The sequence below is a fragment of the Sprattus sprattus genome (assembly GCF_963457725.1).
Source record: "Sprattus sprattus genome assembly, chromosome: 11".
Lineage (NCBI taxonomy): Eukaryota > Metazoa > Chordata > Actinopteri > Clupeiformes > Clupeidae > Sprattus > Sprattus sprattus.
Window position 1 is genome coordinate 1,676,222 of NC_137909.1, and position 9,255 is coordinate 1,685,476.

Here is a 9,255-nt window from a genome sequence, read left to right on the forward strand (position 1 = left end):
ATGCTTTTCTAACCTAGTGTTATTACTCTTATATTGAGATGAAAAATCCAGTTGGTCTTGTTTCTAGCTAAATTGTACTTACCTTGTGCTTTCTTGGTATGGTTATTTTTACCTATTTCAAGCAAATATAACTTATTTTAAGAAATCTTAACAAGCCAAATTTGCTTAACGCACTGGCAGCCAAATTTGCTTGTTTTAAGCAAAATCCTGCTGAAATATGTAATTATTTGTCTTAAATCTAGCGGGGCATTTTTTGCAGTGTGTCACTCTTCTCTATGCCCCACCCCCCCCCCTCTATCTCTTTCTCTATATGTCTGGAGGTCAGGACAGCACACAGTAACACAATGTCCAATGTATTTCCAGCTAAATTTGTTAATGATTTGTTGGCTGTTGGATGATTTCCGACTGTTTGATGTGTTGCTGAATTGTTATCGTTTATGTTAGATGTCAATGTACCTTATGTCTGACAGTTAACTAAAATCATTATGTGTAATATGTAATTAAGTACATTTAAGCATTCTGATGCTTAATATTGTTCATTATTGTCAAATGCCTGTTATTGGTTTTCTTCATTAACAGGGTAATAAAACAGTGATAAATAATATGTTGTGAAATGTTTCCATGATTTTAAGAGCTATTGGTCTGATTTGAAGTAACTTAAAGCTTTAGAAGTACTCCAGGTTTGAGTGATGACAGACTTCTTTGGAAGTTACTATATGACTTGAAATCAGTGTTGTCAGTCTAAATTTTACTCTTATTTTAAGATTTTGTGGTCTTATGTAGAAGCCTGAATTGTTTCTTATTTCAAGTACTAATGCCTCAGAAGATCACTAGATTTGAGTGACATTAGGCTTATTTTGAGGTAACTGCATGGTTTGAAATAAGTAGAATTAGTCTTATTTCAGGACATTCTGTGCTTGAATTGTCTCTTATTTCAAGTACTAATGCCTCAGAAGTTCACTAGATTTGAGTGACATCAGGCTTATTTTGAGGTAACTACATGTCTTAAAATGAGTGGAATTAGTCTTATTTCAGGACATTCTGTGCTTGAATTGTCTCTTATTTCAAGTACTAATGCCTCAGAAGTTCACTAGATTTGAGTGAAATCAGGCTTATTTTGAGGTAACTACATGTCTTGAAATGAGTGGAAGTAGTCTTATTTCAGGACATTCTGTGCTTTTGGAGTAATGGTCTTATTTTAAGAAATCTTAACAAGCCAAATTTGCTCAACGCACTGGCAGCCAAATTTGCTTGTTTTAAGCAAAATCCTGCTTAAATATGTAATTATTTGTCTTAAATCTAGAGGGGCATTTTTTGCAGTGTACCAGTGTTTTTTTTCTGCCAAGTGGGTAAAACATCAAGGCCGTGATTTAGTAATTTGTATTGCTGTAGCGTTTGAGATGCCAGTGTTTTGTAAAATTAAGACCATTGTTGTTAAGGAAAATGATGTGTTACTTTGTGGACAACTGATGGAAACTATGTGTTTTGATAATCATTACCATGCATTTAAGGTCAGGCTGCATCCAGATGAAGTGTTTCAAATTGTATTTCCTAATTAGCTTTGTTACTTCAAGCCATTTGATGTTCAAATGCCATATTGCTCTATAGATTCAACATCATTTATTGTCCCATATTGCCATTTTTATGGAGATTTGAGAGTTTTCTACATGCTTGTGAAAGAAAAAGGTTAGAAATATTGTTAAGAACATAACAACATTTGTAATTGTATGGAATTGTGAAGCACCAATCATTTTTCTACTTTTTGATTGTAGTATATGGAGAGCGTGGTCACCCCACCCGGACTTGAACCCGGGTCTACAGGGTGCCAAACATGCTCTCTGACTGCAATGCCAAAGTGCCAGGCTCGATGGCATGGCAGTCAGGGCACACTCGTCTGTAGTGACGGATCACATCGTCACACTGCCCTCACCTTCGGGAAGCACACCTTTTGCGCTTCACACACATAGGCATTCCTCACACATCCACGTACTGTACTTCTCCCATACAGAGCGCCCCACACACAAGCGCTTCACCCATCTGTGGGGTCCGTCACACGGGTCAACCTACCTTGGGGTCCCTCACACAGCTTTACAGGCACGCATCCGATGACCTTACAGCGAGCCATCCTACTTTTGACACCATTTGTAGCGAAGGGAGAGCATAGTTACCCCACCCGGACTGGAACCCTGGTCTACAGGGTGCCAAACATGCACTCTGACAACGCCAGAGCCTCTTTGGTGTTGCATTCAGAGTGCATGTTTGGCACCCTGTAGACCCGGGTTTGAGTCTGGGTGGGGGGACCACGCTCTCCTTTCGCTAGAATTGGTGTCAGAAGTGGGATGGCTCGCTGTGAGGGACCCCCAGGTAGGTTGACCCGTGTGAGGGACCCCATAGATGGGTAAAGCACTTGTGTGTGGGGCGGTCTGGGTGGGAGAGGTACAGTAGGTGGATGTTTGAGGAATGCCTATGTGTGTGACAACGCAAAAGGTGTGCTTCCCGAAGGTGAGGGCAGTGTGGCGAACGTGATCCGTCACTACAGATGAGTGTGCTCTGACTGCCTTGCCATTGAGCCTGGCTCTTTGGCATTGCAGTCAGAGTGCAGGTTTGGCACCCTGTAGATGCGGGTTTGAGTCCGGCTGGGGTGACCTTTCTCTCCCTTCGGCTACATTGATTCTTGTAAAAGAAAAAAGTGATAAAAATAAATACGAATTGAATGCATTTTGATGTTTTCTCATGTTTATCAACCATAAAAGACTAAGACTTGTCATTTCAACTGAATTTATCCACTTTTTACCATCACCTTTCAGTCATTCCTTGGTGTTGAATTAGAATTATTGAATATAGTGTTAAGAAGCATAGAAAAGTAACTTTTGTTGGAGTTGATTCGTCAACTTTCTAGAGTAATTCATCAACACCAGTAAGAGTGATCGTAGTGTTGAATGTTATCGACACTATTCGGTGTACACCAGTGTTAATGTTAATTCTTTACTCTATTTGGAGTCGATTTGTCAACTTTCTAGAGTTATTCATCAACACCACTAAGAGTGATCGTAACACTACACAGAGTTACTTTGGTTGTAGTGTTGAATGTTATCGACACTATTCGGTGTACAGCAGTGTTAATTCTTAACTCTATTTGGAGACAATTTGACTCAGACGTTTCAACACTGTAGTTTGACACCGATTTAGAGTAGGACCATATACAATCTGAAATGGTGTTAAATTCAACTCTATAAGTGTCACTTTAACACTGCAGAATTTACTGTGTACGCTGGTGACATCCTCGAAGGGCCCAGGCCCATTCCACAGCCACTAAGCGCTGCATGTGAAAAGCCAATCAAGGAGGAGGCCATCAGAAGGCACATGACTAGGTTCAAAGAGAATGAGATGATCTAGTTTTTCCAAAAATAAAGTGATGCCTGTTTATGTTGTGTGTGTGTATATCATAACTCTATGTTGTGTGTTCACCTCACGTTTTTAACATTGTCATGAACTTTATAATTAGTATAGTCAGCCCCTCTGTACATCATTACATCCTTATCTGTATATTATATACCTCCTAAAACACATGTTGAAACACAATGCATAATATATTGTCCAGAACACACTTTATTACTCTATTACTTACACATTCTTAAAACCAGTGTAGTCTAGAGAGAAAAAGGCCCTCCGGATGGCAGCTACAGCACAAGATGGCAGGGGCACTCTGACGTTCCTCCCAAGGTAATGGTAGCACCATCGGATGAACTGGCGGTAGGCTATGTGCCTCTTCCACCTGAAAGGAAAAAACAAAGAAGCACTTTTGGTATGATGGAAGACATGTGTTTTTTTCTTATGATATGACTCAATATCAGGTGTTTTCTACATAATTGTACAGACACATACTACAAGTTACTATATATAAAATAGATAATGCCATTTTCACATGGAAGGCTGTATACTCACTCGTTTCCAATCTGGTCACCATATTCCTGCATGTATGCATAATATGCAGTGCCCAACACTTCTTCATCAAGGCACACTGGCTGGAAGAAGAAGAAATGTCAGGCTGTGTCTTCCTTTTATCCTCAACCCTAGCCTGCTCCCTGCAGCAAACACTTTCGTCTACTGTGGGCATCGCCTCACACATTCCACAGGAGCACCTATAAGATGAAAGAAACAGGGAACCTGCTAGTATACTAATACTGTACATATGCGCACACCTAACACACACACGCACACAGAAAAAGAGATATAAACAACAAGAACATCGTCAAAGTCTTCCTTACCATTCAGTGTTTTGCAGTCTCTTGAACTCTCTTGGAATTTCGCCTACCACGTTTCCGTGCGCCCCATCCACATGCACACTTTCTGCTGGCTCGTCATCCAGATAGGGCTCGAATGTGTATGGCTCAATGCCCGCAATTTCGTGTACTACCCTCTCCGGATCATATTCTTCCTCAAATTCCGATTCTTCGCTCGAGTCTGAGACAGAAGCTTGCTCAAAATCGCGGACTTCTTCACCCTCCATCACTAGTTCTAGAATGAAGTATACCGACGCTGACGTCACGGGACCACCTGACAGATTTCAGGTAAGCCAGCAACTGTTTTATGATAAGAGTCGCGAAAACCACACTTTGAAACTCTGTACAAACTTCATTTTTCAATCTTTTGGTTTAAACATTACTTCAAAGTACTATGTTTTATGTATAGTTTTGATACTTATATGCCTTTTACCTTTTTAAAAAGGTGTCATACGCACTTTAAGCTGTGCCCCCTGTAAATGGAATTTTCCCATCTCCACTGAGCAGGGAACATGATGCACATGGAGATCTCCTGCTTCTGCCACAGACTTAGGGCCAATAGTTTTCCGCGAAAACGGAAAGCGGACGGAATACGCGGAATGGACCATCTGAAACGGAATGGACCACTGAAGACGGAATTGCAACTTTTCAAACGGAAACATAATTTTTTGCATCAAAATCCCCCAAACCCCCCTGTATTTTACACTGTAAGACTGCATTTCTTTCGAATAAACACAACAACGATCGCAACAATGAACAAACATTAATTAAAGAACAAAAGCAGTCAGAAAATGTCACGTCTGCGCTGAACTCTGCTCCGGCCACGCCCCCCTTTTCAACGGTAGTCACGTTCATTTGCTCATCTTCCCAATCGCATTAAAAACTAAAAATGTTAAGTCTTCTGTTGTGTTGATGGCTGTCAAACAACAATCTAAGAAGGGCACGTATTATTCACTGAGTTACCAAGCAGTCTAATTTATGGGGACTATAAGCACTGCACTGAATTACATTACCATGAGTTATTACTACACAATAACAATTACACAACTAATATTACTAGATACATATAATAGTGGACATTACACTAGGCAACATGGATCTCATTCATATCTCATCCAGTCGAAATCTTAACAGGATTGAACCCATCTTTATTACAGCGACATCAACATAAGAACAGAACATAGCTAAATCTCCGCTTAGCATCATGCTAATCACTACTAATAGCACGAGCAGGTAGCCCAAAATTTGGTATTTAATACACGATCTATCACAGAAGCAACTTCATGAAAACCCTTACTTTCATTAAGTATGCACATAATGCCTCACATACAGGTCGAACAATTATGATTTAAGCATTGGAAATGTATAAGGCACAGTATGGTCAACTACTTAGCGACAAACTGAACTCGACAGTATCTTAACTGAGGGTGCTGCACGCACGCACGCAAACAGCGTTGCTAGGCAACATCACTATCAACAGAGTTTTTCATACAGTTAACGTGCGGAAAGGCATTATACGGCTGTTTTTATTTTTTTGACGCGGAATCACGGAATTACCAAAAACGTGACACGGAATTTGCTTTTTTTTGACGCGGAAAACTATTGGCCCTACAGACTGCATATCTGCCAGTGCAACAATAGCACAAGGGTCAACTTGCAAACAGCCGGTACCCAGGCGGGTGATCAAGATGATGATCTGAATGGGAAATTCATCTTAGTTAAATACGAAGATCGACCATTCGTGGTAGGGGTGGGCGGATCGATATAAGTATTGATACTATCGATGCCAACGCTGGTATTGGTATCGGATCGATACAATTGTAATGGGACCGATCATAATGATCTCCTCTACGTTCACTATACTTTGCTCGTGTCTCCTAGACTCCCCTACAATCCTGAGCAAACGCTGCTCTCATATCACGCTTTGCTCTTCCTCCGCCTCATGCTGCTCTGCTGTGACTCGTTGTCGTGCCGTCTCGTGACTCAATGACGCAACACGTAGAAGAGCAGCGACTCCTCGCAGCCTCGCACATTGAATGAGAGACATGGCTGAGAGGAAGCGAAGCGCTGTTTGGAGCTATTTTACATCCGAGAATGATTCTACTGCAAGTTGTGACACTTGCAAAAAGAGCATACGATATTGTGGTAACACTACCAACCTCCACAAACACCTAAAAACACACCACAAGGAAAATGCCGAACTACGAAAACGGAGAGAGGAGGAAAATGCACCCAGACCCCCGGCACAGAGACAGAGTTTGTTGGCCGAATCTTTTCAGAGAGGCAGACAGTACACAGTAAAAATAGAAGTGTTAATATAACTCCTATAGAGTTGAATTTAACCCCGCTTCAGATAACATTTGGTCCCGCTCTAAACTAGTGTTAAATTAACTCTTTGACCAGTGTCAGATTTTCAGAGTTAAATTAACACATTTTTGTGTTAAAATTAACAATGAAATGTGTAAAAATATTTAACACTATAGGTTAGTCACACTGTTCAGAGTAATATGATGGCACTGTACAGAGTTAATTTAACTCTGGATTTTAGTTTAAAAATGACACTTAAATTGTGTTATAATATTTAATCTTGATTTCTCTACAGTGTTACTTATAAATCTAGATAATATGATGCTGCTCAATAACTGTACTTAAATCAACTGTAATGAAATGAGAAACACAAAATACAAGATGACAATACCAACGTTTATTTTAGAGTTATAAATCATTTTTATATTCAAACGTTATGAACTAATTGCCCATACTGTAGCGAAGAGAGAGCGTAGTCACCCCACCCGGACTTCAACCCGGGTCTACAGTGTGCCAAAACATGCTCTCTGACCGCAACGCCAAAGATCCAGGCTCGATTGCATGGCTGTCAGCGCATACTAATGTGTAGTGACGGCACATCTTCAAACTGCCCTCACCTTCGGGAGACGCACCCTTGCGCTTCACGCGCACAGGCATTCCTAACGCATCTACTGTACTTCTCCTATCCAGAGTGCCCCACACAAGAGTGCTTCACCCAAGGGGTCCAATGACCTCGCGGCTGTGTGAGGGACCCCCAGGTAGGTTGACCCCTGTGTGAAGGACCCCATTGATGGGTGAACCACTTGTGTGTGGGGTGCTCTAAAAGGGGGAAGCACAGTTGGTGGATGCGCAAGGAATGCCTGTGTGCGTGAAGCGCAAGGGTGCGCTTCCCAAAGGTGAGGGCAGTGTGACGATGTGATCGTCACTACAGATGAGTTTGTGCTCTGACTGCCATACCAATGAGCCTGGCTCTTTGGCGTTGCGGTCAGAGAGCATGTTTGGCAACCTGTAGACCCCAGTTCAAGTCCAGGTGGGGTCACAATGCTCTCCCGTGCGACACATACATACCTTATCTATAATGAAATGATATATGACAATGATTTATAAAACACCTCACCAAAGAAAGCAATATGGGACAATAAACAGACCTTTGTCATTCAATCCATAAGACATTTGTACATCAAAAGGCCTAGGATAAATCAGGTTGTCAACATGAAAAACAACAAAATCTTGCTTTGACCTTGCCACTTCATATGCATGGACATGTTCTTGAAAAGCTACTGTAAATAAAGGCAAAGTGAGCAACAACAGTTTTTCATTTATAATCAGAACAGACTCAATCTGGTAAAACAGAGGAATTTCACATTCAACTTTGCCACAAATAACCATGCGTGGGCGGTAAAAAAACCCAGTCTGTTTAGCCCATTTTACTTTCATAACCTGAATGCAACTAGGTACTTGCATTGCATCAACAATCGCAGAGCCCCCTTTTACCATATTTAAAGACACAATTTTTCCTGGACCAATGTCTAATCGTGTGAAAGTTGCTGAAGATCGCCAACTATATGCCATATGATACTGATGTTTTTTTGCCAGTGTTTTAGTAATATTTTTGAATGACTTAAGCTGTTTTTTGAAATAATTGTGCTTTCCTTCATACCGCATGCACCAACTATGAAGTACAGGTCCAATTTTCTGGATGCAGCGGGGATAATGGATAAGAAAATGGTGCTTTGGTAAAAGTCTTTTCTGGGGATACAACTTCTTAAACAGTTTGTGGTGTTCAACAATCAAATGTTTTAAATATACGCATAAACCTTGAGAAAGCAAGGGAGAGAATACAATGTTTACTATCTGTAGTAATAAAAGAAGCAGGGCCCAGTGTTGATCTGTAGAAGTGACCAGATCTCCAAAGATAAGAGGAACATTCCTCAGTAAGCACCATGACTGAATTGCATTCAGTCCCAGATCATTAGACCCTTCTTTTAAATTGACTGCCACTGGTCTATTGTTTCTCTCCATGAATCCATAATCAAAACTTTGTATTCTTGAATTAAGTTCCCCTAATGTAACATGTTTTTCTTTTAAATACACAAACAAACACTTCAATTCGTACTGGGCCACCCCTTCTAACAAATCATGCATCACATCAACTGAGAAGTTCTCAGTTGTGTGAAAATACTTCAGTGAATTTAGTAAGCATGTTCTCTTCACACCAAAAACGTAAGGAAGAGATGGATTGCATGCTATTTCTTGACAGTGAGCAGTGTGCATGTCCTTGGTGCGTAACACTATTTTGGAGGAATCTTCAGAGAATTCTGTTTGAAAGTCAACTTTTTCAGCTAAACAAAACCTGCAGCAGTACTTTGCACTGAAAGACTCCACCAGACCAAACAAGCCATGTAAACCCAAATTATCGCCAGTAACCTGTACCACACTGCCACGTACACGACCACTGTATAATGGAATGTCAATACCATCACTTTCCAACACTTGAATGTCTCGAACAAAGGGAGCAAGAATTTCAATAAAACCATACCGTTTGAGGTCTTGTGCATGAAATAACACAGATGTATATTAGACAAAAAAGAATTCCATTTTGGAGAAAAGTTTCTTAAATTAAAATATATTGCACCCAATTTATGAATACCTTTCTTGGAACCCA